The sequence below is a fragment of the Leptonotus elevatus genome, chromosome 11 (assembly GCF_054856555.1).
Source record: "Leptonotus elevatus isolate MCC_2025b chromosome 11, RoL_Lele_1.0, whole genome shotgun sequence".
Classification (NCBI taxonomy): domain Eukaryota; kingdom Metazoa; phylum Chordata; class Actinopteri; order Syngnathiformes; family Syngnathidae; genus Leptonotus; species Leptonotus elevatus.
The window spans coordinates 1,454,410-1,467,320 of record NC_141249.1 but is presented as its reverse complement, the minus strand read 5'-3'; the positions used below and the strand labels follow the sequence as shown (position 1 = coordinate 1,467,320).

The window sequence follows — 12,911 nt, the reverse complement described above, 5'->3', positions numbered from 1 at the left end:
ATAGGATTACGCTCACCTCAAACAAAAGCCTCTCGCGACTTAACGGTTGGAGATGCAGATTCCAGAAATGGCTCGTTAGAACGGCAAGGGTTTGGGGAACGCGAGCATGTTCTCAGATTTTTAATCGGATGAAAAATGACCAAATGAGAGCAGGTTGAAAACTTATGATTGATCGAAAATGAAGAGGGAAAAACGGCGAAAATTACATTGAAAAGAGATCAAAATTGTGCGACTTCTCCTCGCTTAAAGTGAAAATAAAGGTACTAAATGACACCTTAGCCAAATAAAACTTAGTTCTTCAGAAAGCAGAGGCTTGTGGCTACAAAATGTGCGAATTTGATGTCTAGTGAGCAAAGATTGTGGCCATGGTGACGAGTTGAAGTGAAACTTTTGGAAATATATTTTTTGGTTCCCAGCACTCAGACCTTAATTAGTCACACTCTAAATAGGCGACTTTCACCCTTTGCTCACTGTCTTTGAACCCGCACAGGGGGGAGAGCTTTCATTCCTTAATTTTTTTTTTGACACTGAGCTAAAGATGACAAAAATTCCAACAAAATGAGCTAATTTTCATATCGGTCGGTTAATGTATGCGCGCGCAGCGTGTCTTTGAAAAAGGTGCTTGATTGGAGTTGATCTCTTTCGGATTCCCATTCATTCCTATGGGACTTTATTTGGGAGTTTTTTGGGAATAGCGTCGCCATGGTAACTGGGAATTCTTATAAAAATAATAGCGCAGCGAGTCAGATCGAGCCGCATCGTTTGATACCTCTTTTGTCCCGGTGCGATCTACGGTTCGGGCCCTATTTTTGCGGAAAAGTCGCTGGAAGATGATATAAAAATAACTAGAAAAATTCCCGCGGAAATTTTGAATGGGCCTGCTAACTCTTGCAACTCTTTTCAATGAGCAGTTTAAAATTTCAACCGTTGAAATCGCTCAAGAAATGTGGAAGTTATAATCAACTAAAAGTATTACTGCCCCTTTAAGAAACATGCACATTCACGCACATACATTTCATTTTAACTAACATTTCAATGAGCTGAACAGTTTAAAATTTCAACCATTGAAATCGCTCAAGAAATGTGGAAGTTATAATCAACTAAAAGTATTACTGCCCCTTTAAGAAACATGCACATTCACGCACACACATTTGATTTTAAGTAACATTTCAATGAGCTGAACAGTTTAAAATTCAAACCATTGAAATCGGTCAAGAAATGTGGAATCTACCATAATTAACAGTATCTCACTGCCCCTTTACAAAACATGCACATTCACGCACACACATTTGATTTTAAGTTGTGAGGAGACGTCACGCACCAACACTCCATTGATTTGTATAGGATTACGCTCACCTCAAACAAAAGCCTCTCGCGACTTAACGGTTGAAGATGCAGATTCCAGAAATGGCTCGTTAGAACGGCAAGGGTTTGGGGAACGCGAGCATGTTCTCAGTTTTTTAATCGGATGAAAAATGACCAAATGAGAGCAGGTTGAAAACTTATGATTGATCGAAAATGAAGAGGGAAAAAACAGCGAAATTAACATGGAGGAGATAGGCGCCAAAGTCCGACTTCTCCTCGCTTAAAGTGAAAATAAAGGTACTAATTGACACCTTAGCCAAATAAAACTTAGTTTTTCAGAAAGCAGAGGCTTGTGGCTACAAAATGTGTGAATTTGATGTCTAGTGAGCAAAGATTGTGGCCATGGTGACGAGTTGAAGTGAAACTTTTGGAAATAGATTTTTTTGGTTCCCGTCACTGAAGCCTTAATTGCATATCAGAGTGGCGATTACACTCACTGTCTTTGAACCCGCACAGGGGGAAGAGCTTTCATTCCTTAATATTTTTTTTGACACTGAGCTAAAGATGACAAAAATTCCAACAAAATGAGCTAATTTTCATATCGGTCGGTTAACGTATGCGCGCGCAGCGTGTCTTTGAAAAAGGTGCTTGATTGGAGTTGATCTCTTTCGGATTCCCATTCATTCCTATGGGACTTTTTTTGGGAGTTTTTTGGGAATAGCGTCGCCATGGTAACTGGGAATTCTTATAAAAATAATAGCGCAGCGAGTCAGATCGAGCCGCATCGTTTGATACCTCTTTTGTCCCGGTGCGATCTACGGTTCGGGCCGCATTTTTGCGGAAAAGTCGGTGGAAGAATAAAAAAGAAAAAAAATAATAAACCCTTTTCTAGGGTGGATAGTAATATGTGCCTGCTTGCTCCGCAAGCAGCAGCTTCGCTGCTGCTTGCTCCGCTTAGCAGGCCCATAACTAGAAAAATTCCCGCGGAAATTTTGAATGGGCCTGCTAACTCTTGCAACTCTTTTCAATGAGCAGTTTAAAATTTCAACCGTTGAAATCGCTCAAGAAATGTAAAAGTTAACCATAATCAAGATCAAATAAAGTATCTTACTGTCCCTTTAAGAAATATGCACATTCACGCACACACATTTGATTTTAACCAACATTTCAATGAGCTGAACAGTTTAAAATTTCAACCATTGAAATCGCTCAAGAAATGTAAAAGTTAACCATAATCAACAGTATGTTACTGCCCCTTTAAGAAACATGCACATTCACGCACACACATTTGATTTTAAGTAACATTTCAATGAGCTGAACAGTTTAAAATTTAAACCATTGAAATCGCTCAAGAAATGTGGAAGTTAACCAAAATCAACAGTATGTTAGTGCCCCTTTAAGAAACATGCACATTCACGCACACACATTTGATTTTAACTAACATTTCAATGAACTGAACAGTTTAAAATTTAAACCATTGAAATCGCTCAAGAAATGTCAAAGTTAACCATAATCAAGATCAAATAAAGTATCTTACTGTCCCTTTAAGAAATATGCACATTCACGCACACACATTTGATTTTAAGTTGTGAGGAGATGTCACGCACCAACACTCCATTGATTTGTATAGGATTACGCTCACCTCAAACAAAAGCCTCTCGCGACTTAACGGTTGAAGATGCAGATTCCAGAAATGGCTCGTTAGAACGGCAAGGGTTTGGGGAACGCGAGCATGTTCTCAGTTTTTTAATCGGATGAAAAATGACCAAATGAGAGCAGGTTGAAAACTTATGATTGATCGAAAATGATGAGGGAAAAAACGGCGAAATTAACATGGAGGAGATAGGCGCCAAAGTCCGACTTCTCCTCGCTTAAAGTGAAAATAAAGGTACTAAATGACACCTTAGCCAAATAAAACTTAGTTTTTCAGAAAGCAGAGGCTTGTGGCTACAAAATGTGCGAATTTGATGTCTAGTGAGCAAAGATTGTGGCCATGGTGACGAGTTGAAGTGAAACTTTTGGAAATAGATTTTTTGGTTCCCGTCACTGAAGCCTTAATTAGTCACACTCTAAATAGGCGACTTTTCCCCTTTGCTCACTGTCTTTGAACCCTCACAGGGGGGAGAGCTTTCATTCCTTAATTTTTTTTTTGACACTGAGCTAAAGATGACAAAAATTCCAACAAAATGAGCTAAAATTCATATCGGTCGGTCAACGTATGCGCGCGCAGCGTGTCTTTGAAAAAGGTGCTTGATTGGAGTTGATCTCTTTCGGATTCCCATTCATTCCTATGGGACTTTTTGGGGGACATTTTGGGGAATTGTGTCGCCATGGTAACTGGGAATTCTTATAAAAATAATAGCGCAGCGAGTCAAATCGAGCCGCATCGTTTGATACCTTATTTGTCGCGGTGCGATCTACGGTTCGGGCCCTATTTTTGCGGAAAAGTCGCTGGAAGATAATATAAAAATAATATTAAACCCTTTTCTAGGGTGGATAGTAATATGTGCCTGCTTGCTCCGCAAGCAGCAGCTTCACTGCTGCTTGCTCCGCTTAGCAGGCCCATAATAATATTAAACACTTTTCTAGGGTGGATAGTAATATGTGCCTGCTTGCTCCGCAAGCAGCAGCTTCGCTGCTGCTTGCTCCGCTTAGCAGGCCCATAACTAGAAAAATTCCCGCGGAAATTTTGAATGGGCCTGCTAACTCTTGCAACTCTTTTCAATGAGCTGAACAGTTTAAACTTTCAACCATTGAAATCGGTCAAGAAATGTGGAAGTTAACCATAATCAAGATCAAATAAAGTATCTTACTGTCCCTTTAAGAAATATGCACATTCACGCACACACATTTGATTTTAACCAACATTTCAATGAGCTGAACAGTTTAAAATTTAAACCATTGAAATGGGTCAAGAAATGTGGAAGTTAACCAAAATCAACAGTATGTTACTGCCCCTTTAAGAAACATGCACATTCACGCACACACATTTGATTTTAAGTAACATTTCAATGAGCTGAACAGTTTAAAATTCAAACCATTGAAATCGGTCAAGAAATGTGGAATCTACCATAATTAACAGTATCTCACTGCCCCTTTACAAAACATGCACATTCACGCACACACATTTGATTTTAAGTTGTGAGGAGACGTCACGCACCAACACTCCATTGATTTGTATAGGATTACGCTCACCTCAAACAAAAGCCTCTCGCGACTTAACGGTTGAAGATGCAGATTCCAGAAATGGCTCGTTAGAACGGCAAGGGTTTGGGGAACGCGAGCATGTTCTCAGTTTTTTAATCGGATGAAAAATGACCAAATGAGAGCAGGTTGAAAACTTATGATTGATCGAAAATGAAGAGGGAAAAACGGCGAAAATTACATTGAAAAGAGATCAAAATAGTGCGACTTCTCCTCGCTTAAAGTGAAAATAAAGGTACTAAATGACACCTTAGCCAAATAAAACTTAGTTCTTCAGAAAGCAGAGGCTTGTGGCTACAAAATGTGCGAATTTGATGTCTAGTGAGCAAAGATTGTGGCCATGGTGACGAGTTGAAGTGAAACTTTTGGAAATATATTTTTTGGTTCCCAGCACTCAGACCTTAATTAGTCACGCTCTAACTGATGCAAGAAAGGCGACTTTCACCCCTTTGCTCACTGTCTTTGAACCCGCACAGGGGGGAGAGCTTTCATTCCTTAATTTTTTTTTTGACACTGAGCTAAAGATGACAAAAATTCCAACAAAATGAGCTAATTTTCATATCGGTCGGTTAATATATGCGCGCGCAGCGTGTCTTTGAAAAAGGTGCTTGATTGGAGTTGATCTCTTTCGGATTCCCATTCATTCCTATGGGACTTTATTTGGGAGTTTTTTGGGAATAGCGTCGCCATGGTAACTGGGAATTCTTATAAAAATAATAGCGCAGCGAGTCAGATCGAGCCGCATCGTTTGATACCTCTTTTGTCCCGGTGCGATCTACGGTTCGGGCCCTATTTTTGCGGAAAAGTCGCTGGAAGATGATATAAAAATAAGAAGAATAATATACACTTTTCTAGGGTGGATAGTAATATGTGCCTGCTTGCTCGCTCCGCAAGCAGCAGCTTCGCTGCTGCTTGCTCCGCTTAGCAGGCCCATAATAAGAAAAATATTAAACCCTTTTCTAGGGTGGATAGTAATATGTGCCTGCTTGCTCGCTCCGCAAGCAGCAGCTTCGCTGCTGCTTGCTCCGCTTAGCAGGCCCATAATAAGAAAAATATTAAACCCTTTTCTAGGGTGGATAGTAATATGTGCCTGCTTGCTCCGCAAGCAGCAGCTTCGCTGCTGCTTGCTCCGCTTAGCAGGCCCATAATAATATTAAACCCTTTTTTCTAGGATAGTAATATGTGCCTGCTTGCTCCGCTTAGCAGGCCCATAATAAACCCTTTTCTAGGGTGGATAGTAATATGTGCCTGCTTGCTCCGCTTAGCAGGCCCATAACTAGAAAAATTCCCGCGGAAATTTTGAATGGGCCTGCTAACTATTTTCAATGAGCTGAACAGTTTAAACTTTCAACCATTGAAATCGCTCAAGAAATGTGGAAGTTAACCATAATAAACAGTATGTTACTGCCCCTTTAAGAAACATGCACATTCACGCACACACATTTGATTTTAACTAACATTTCAATGAGCTGAACAGTAACTGGGAATTCTTATAAAAATAATAGCGCAGCGAGTCAAATCGAGCCGCATCGTTTGATACCTTATTTGTCGCGGTGCGATCTACGGTACGGCCCCTATTCTTGCGGAAAAGTCGCTGGAAGATAATATAAAAATAAAAAAAATAAACCCCTTTTCTAGGATAGTAATATGTGCCTGCTTGCTCCGCAAGCAGCAGCTTTGCTGCTGCTTGCTCCGCTTAGCAGGCCCATAATAAACGCAACAATAAACCCTTTTTTCTAGGATAGTAATATGTGCCTGCTTGCTCCGCTTAGCAGGCCCATAATAAACGCTTTTCTAGGGTGGATAGTAATATGTGCCTGCTTGCTACGCAAGCAGCAGCTTCGCTGCTGCTTGCTCCGCTTAGCAGGCCCATAATTAGTCATAATTAACATGTTCAAAAGGAGTAGGAAGAAGCACAATAACTTATCTAGTTCTACTCTCTATCAAATATATTATGTTAATGTACTAATAAATAATTTTTTTCTAATATCCTATTATTAAACTTTAAAGAAAAAAATAAAAAAAAACTAGAGCTGCGAGCAGCTATAAAGGGCTCTCGCAACCCTGGCCACGTTGGGGTACTGGCATGTTGGGGTAGTGACAAGAACCCTCTAAAACAGAAATGTTTTTGCTATGGCTTGTGTGGGCATAATTTCATGCGTATTCATTATTTAAAAGGCTTAAAATGTTGCACAATTCCCAAAATAAAATCAAAATGGCGAACTTCCTGTTAGGTTTAGCATATGGCTTGACTTTTCGTAGGTCTTAGGCTGATAGATATGCCTCTCATTTCTCACAAGTGTAGGTGAAACGTACAACCAGGAATGTTTTATTAAAGATTTGTGGAGGACTCTTTTGAGCCATTTATTGGCGCGGTATGTCTCAGTGATAGAATGGTCGTTTCCCATGTGTAAGGTTGTGGGTTCGATCCTCAGCCCTTGTGACCATGTTTAAATGTCCTTGAGCAAGACACTGAACCCCGATTTGCTCCCAGTGGACCTGGCAGCACATTGCATGGGAGCAGCCAACCACTGGTGTGTGAATGGGTGAATGTGAGGCTTCACTTGTAAAGCGCTTTAGGCACCATGTGATGTAGTTAAAAGCAGTCCATTTACCATTTATTGAAAATTGCACACAAGAAATCTATAAAATATAGATTTTCATGACAGATCTGATGTGTGTGCAAAGTTTCACGAGTTTTCGCCCATCATTAGGCCCTCAAAAATAGCATATTTTTTCTTTACATCAATGAGTCACCACGGCAACAGCGTGCAACAAACTAAAAAGCTTTTGATAACTTTTCATCTTTAACATCTTAACATGAACTAATTTGCTCCCAAAAACGTATGAATATGAATTTTAAATGTTTTAAGTGTCCCAAAGACGTATTTATGTTTTGTATTTAATCTTTTATGCTAGCGCATACAGAAGGCTTTGATACAACCTCTCAATTGCACAAAACGGTTGAAGCAATGGTAGTTGAAAAAAAACGGCCAGCCGGTGGCAGCAGAGTAGAAGAGATCAACCAGGGCCATGTTGAAAACAAGCTGATTTACCCACAGTTCTAAGCAGATTTGTGAATAATGCCGAAACTGAGCTATATTCTAATTCTAATGGCTGTGAAACGGAAACAGATAGAAATATACTTTTTTCCTTTATGAAAGAAGAGACCATAATCTTTTTTTTAACAGCAATAGAACACTATATTCTGTGGGCCTTGCAAAAGCAGTCAATATCCAGTAAAACAGTCGGAAGCGAAGGGGATTGCTTAAGTTAAACACGCCAAGTTTGAAGACGATCAGATAAATTATGTTAAAATATGGCTCCATAAAAGGGCCAAAAAAATTGAGACAAATTCCAAAGTAAATCAAGATGGCGGACTTCCTGTTAGGTTTAACATATGGCTCCAAAAGACATTTTTGTACGTCGTTGGCTGTTACGTAAGCCTCCAAATTTTCTTGCCTCTAGGTAATTCATACAACTGAGAATGCTTCGTTAAGAGGGATTTTTTTCCTTTGCAAATAGTGCATGCCACGGCAACAATGTGCAACGAAATAAAATGCTTTCAATAAGGGTTAGGAATAATATGAAATCGTGAATATGGTTACTTAATGTAAAACAATATCAGTGTACTGTTTTATTAGCCTTGGCGGGTAGACTGCTAGCTGTTGTTTCTCGCTTAATTCCAGTAAAGATTTTTCATCTGTGTGAAAACGTCTGTGTATGTGATGGCCTATAATTTGCAATATTTTGCAACATGAGCAACTGGAATTATTTCATATTTTGAATTGCCACAAAACCAATGGCTGAGATTTGGTCACTCACTTACCAAGTAACGCGTTATTGTAATCTGATTACTTTCTTTCAATAACGAGCAATCTAATGCGTTCATTATTCCAAACCAGTAATCTGATTAAAGTTACTTTTATAAGTGGCTGTGCGTTACTATTTAACAATATTAAATCATAATGTATGTAGAATACAGAATTTTGTTGTCTATTTTGAAGAGAATTTCGAGGAGAATATGTTTCTCTTGCATTTAGGAGTGACGTCACATTGCATGCCACATTTTCTCAGAGAGAACCTTTAATGCGGACCTCCAAGAATATGTACAGGGCGGGAAATATATTCAGTTTTACTGATAGCCGATTTTTTCGCGCAAGGGCTGCTATGCCTGAGCGGTCCTGTAAGCTCTCAATTTGTTTTTCGGGGTACACGCATTCTCACAACAAACGTGATGAAGTATGGCGTCGTCAAAAGTCATAAAAGCAGACACTGAAAAGTGAATGGACTGAGGCGTATGCTTTCATTTTACCCGCATCGAGGGCTACGAGGCCCGTTTATCTGCCTACGAGTGCTCACTACGCGTGCAGTGGATTTTGGACGCAACACAAAAATCCTTTTACTGACTCCGGAATGGTTGCGGAATGTTTGGAAGCAATGGCAGACAGGCTATTTGAAGAGAAAGGCGAGCAACTGAAGAATGACCAACGACAACAATGAGCAGCGCTGCTCTCGGAGGATGTGTGCACCCTGACAGCGCCATCAAAGTACGCGGTGCACTGGGTTAGCTGCGGATGAATCATCAATCAACTGATGTATGTGACAATCCTCAGCTTTTGATGTATGTCCGATTCTATCACGAGGAGACTAAAACATTTATTAAGGATTTTTTGGGTATCACAACTTTGACAACACACAGAGGAGAGGACATATATTTGGCCACAAAGGAAATGCTGAAAGAGAAAGGAAATAATGTGAAAATTGTTGTATTCATAACTAGAGATGGGGACTCTTCCTTGAAAGATTTAACAATTGAATATTTACACAAAAAAGAAATTAATGAACGAAATATTTGAACAAAAGACTAAAAATAAATTGAATTATTTAAGAAATTGAATTATTTGGTCAATTAATTGACATGTTTACAAATGAATAAAAAAGCAGAAAGTACAAATTATTGCGGTTGGGTGTTTTTCATGTCTGGACCCCGGTCAATTGGGCTGATCGGGTTAGTGGACCTCTTGCCAATTTAGTTGGGGATAGATTGCAATAGAGACGACGACGCAAAAAATGGAAGAAGCAGGAGGAGCCCCTACAAACGGGTGCATTTGCCATTACTTTGCATTTTTGTCCAGCAAAGATGACAAAACCCTCTTAACCTCTTACAGCATACATGTAAATGTAATAGTTACAGTTTGTAACCAGCCAGCAGGTGTAACGTGTTATACACCAATTTCTGTATTTATATATACTTATATGTATATAACCAGAGAAACAGAAACAAGTTCCTGTTTCAAGTTTATGCACTTTATAAGTATTATTTAAGTAACCGGTTGTCATTTTTATGTTGAAGCAGCACACATTACTTTTTCAAGTAATCTGTGACAACACTGGTCACTGCAAGTGTGCAGTGGAGGCTCACACAGTTTCACTGATCCCGCCCCTATTGATTTGTACCTGCTGCAGTAAAAAAGCAACATAGGCCAGGCTAGGCAGAGCAAGGCCAGGCTGTTCTAGAACCTGTAATGGAAAAGCAGTTTCATCCGAGCTAAGTTGGGAACCCTCTGCTTAAGAGTCGAGCCTAGAGTGAAAAAAATATACCCATATGTCAGTTACACTTTCGCTTTTGCTATCCACACTAAGCATTTCTACTCCAGTAGCCATATTTAAAGTTTATTAATATAAGCAAGAATCAAAAAGATAAACTAGCATGGATGAATAATATGACAAACAGGAGGAAAATACAACCTTGAAAATTGTGTACACACACACACACACACACACTCTAAAATATAGCGTATTCCTTTTTCAGTCCGATTTGAGGGCATAGAGAATGTCATCTTGACTAACATTAAGGCGGACACGCTGCAGGATACCCAAGCGACTTGTCTCCAGCAGTAACAACCTGCAGGCTCCCAGGCGCTGACAGGCTGCAAGACCCTCTGATACACTGATAGAGTGCAGACCCTCCAACCGACACAGAGCCTGGTGTTGTATGAACACCTGGGGGATATAAAGAAGAGTTGCAACTGTTAATACGTATGTTTTTTTTCCTTAGGTAAAATTGTCCTTCCTGTAAGGCAAAATAGCTGTATTAACTCATTTGCTCCCAAAAACGTATAAAAACGTTCTATTTTAAATATTGCCATGGTCCCAAAGACCTATTTATAGGTTTTTTGTTTTTTTATGCTAGAGCATAAATAAGGCTTTGATGCAGCCTCTGAACTGTAGAGAATGTTTGAAGCAATGGTAGTTATTACAAAAACGGCCAGCAGGTGACAGCAGAGTATAAGAGATCAACCAGGGCTATGTTGCAAAAAGCTATTTTTTTAAAGCATAACTCAACACTTAATGAACTTTTTTTTGCTGATAAACTGTATAAACTGGTGTCTACAAATGTTGTCAACATGTCCTGGTCATTATTTTTACATTTTAGTACATGTTTGTTTAAAGCTTGATTTGGGGGCAAAAACAGTGCGTTTGGTGCCATCTTAAGGTTAAACACAATTTGGCTGTTTGTGCTCTCATTACACGAAACGATACATACTACGTCACTTGCTCCGCATGACATAATCACCCCCGGCACCTACCGGCTCATTCTCGTACATGCCTCCTTAAACGGCTTCTTAGTGAGTTGCTGCTGTCAATCACAGCCAGACCACGCCCAACCCTCTTCCCCTTTGCAACCCAACGGTTCTCCAGTCTTATAGTGTGGTGGAAAATGACATAGTCAGACAGCTCGTGCACTTTTTGGAACCCAGGTATAAATTACCAGACAGGTCTGTCTTCACTGACAAACATATTTCCGATCTGTACATCAAAGTGAGAAGTGAGATTGCTGTGTCGCTGAACAGTGCACAAAGAGTCGCACTTACAGTGGATGGGTGGACGTCTTGCGCCACTGACTCGTATATAACAGTGACGGCACACCACATTGACATGGAGTGGGAAATGCAAAACTTCGTTCTCCAGACCAGAGCTTTCTGGGAGTCCCACAACGGAGCAAATCTTGCTGAGTTACTGCGCGACGTTAGCCGCGAGTGGAAGATTGGTGACAAGAAGCCAGGGTTAGTCACGGATAATGCAACAAACATGATCCTGGCTGGGTCTGCTGCAGAAATGAAGCCGCATGCGCGGTGCCTAGCACACACACTGAATTTGTCCTCGCAAAAAAATGGAAAGTAGACCAGGTGAAACTATCCGAGTGAAAATAAGGAGAGTCATAATTTTTTTTCACAAAAGTACTAAAGCTTCTGATGCTCTCCGTGATCAGCAGCATAGCTTGGATCTGGCACACCACAAGATGTTTCGACAAGGTGGAATAGTTCCCTTGAGATGTTGGAGCGTTTTTGGGAACAGAAGGATGCTGTGGCGGCAGTATTAAGGAAAATCAAGCCAAGGGGAGAACCACTGCCTGCCCACTCAGATGATGAGATTAAAGTTATCCCAGAAATTGTGAAACTGATGTCCCCCCTGAAATTGGCAACCAAGCTCCTCAGTCAGGAAAAGACCCCGACTCTCTCAATCGTTTCCCCACTACTGGCCAAACTACGGTCAGAATTTTGAGAAAACCACAGCGATCTACCAGTCATTGGCAAGATGAAAGAAAATTTCAGGCAGGACTTTGAGTCCCGTTACGACATCCAAGATTTCCCCGACAATGCCTCAGCCCTTGACCCCCGCTTCATGGATGCTGACAACACTGTAAAGGATGTGATATTCCTGAGGATAGCAGACCAAGTGGAGGATATGGTAAGAAATACAATATTAGCAGCAGTTAATTTTACTCTTATTATTTTCTGTCTCACTTAAGGGTTTTCTGTTTTAGTTCTAATGATGTTACAGTATATGTATTTATTTATTTCACATGGAAAATAAATCACTTATGCTTATGCTAGTTTTCAACTTTCAATTTTCTTTTGCTAAGAGACTAGGCCTCAATGCTGAGGTTATATAAGGTATTTCTCGCAAACTATGTATCGTTAAAAAAAATTGGTCAAAACCAAACGGAGTTTAAAAAAAGAAAAGAAAAGTGTTGAACACCATTTTGATATGTATCATTTTAATGTCATAAAATTAGTAAAAAAGAGGCTAATCAAGGATTAGCAAGATGCTAAAGAAAAGGCGTGAGTGGCTAATCGCTACGCTAGCACATAAATTGCATGTACAATTTACTGTAGCTGCATTGATGGGTGCTAATTGTGAAGCTAATTAAGATAAACTGTTATTCATGTTAATTCTTTTAAGTCATATATAATACTTATATTATATACTAAAGGTGTTACAGTAAAGAAGAAAAATATATGGATTTAAAAGCATTGTTAATTGAAGGTTATCCAATTAAATTGTTATAATACAGAATGTGAATGTATGATAAGACCTTGTGATTAGATATGTGG

At 39.7% G+C, this 12,911-nt stretch overlaps 1 pseudogene; it reads right to left on the bottom strand.

Annotated features, from left to right (window-relative positions):
* Positions 1-10,176, bottom strand: part of LOC147165146 (G patch domain-containing protein 3-like) — a 29,660-nt pseudogene extending 19,484 nt beyond the window's left edge.
* Between the last annotated feature and the right edge of the window lie 2,735 nt (positions 10,177-12,911).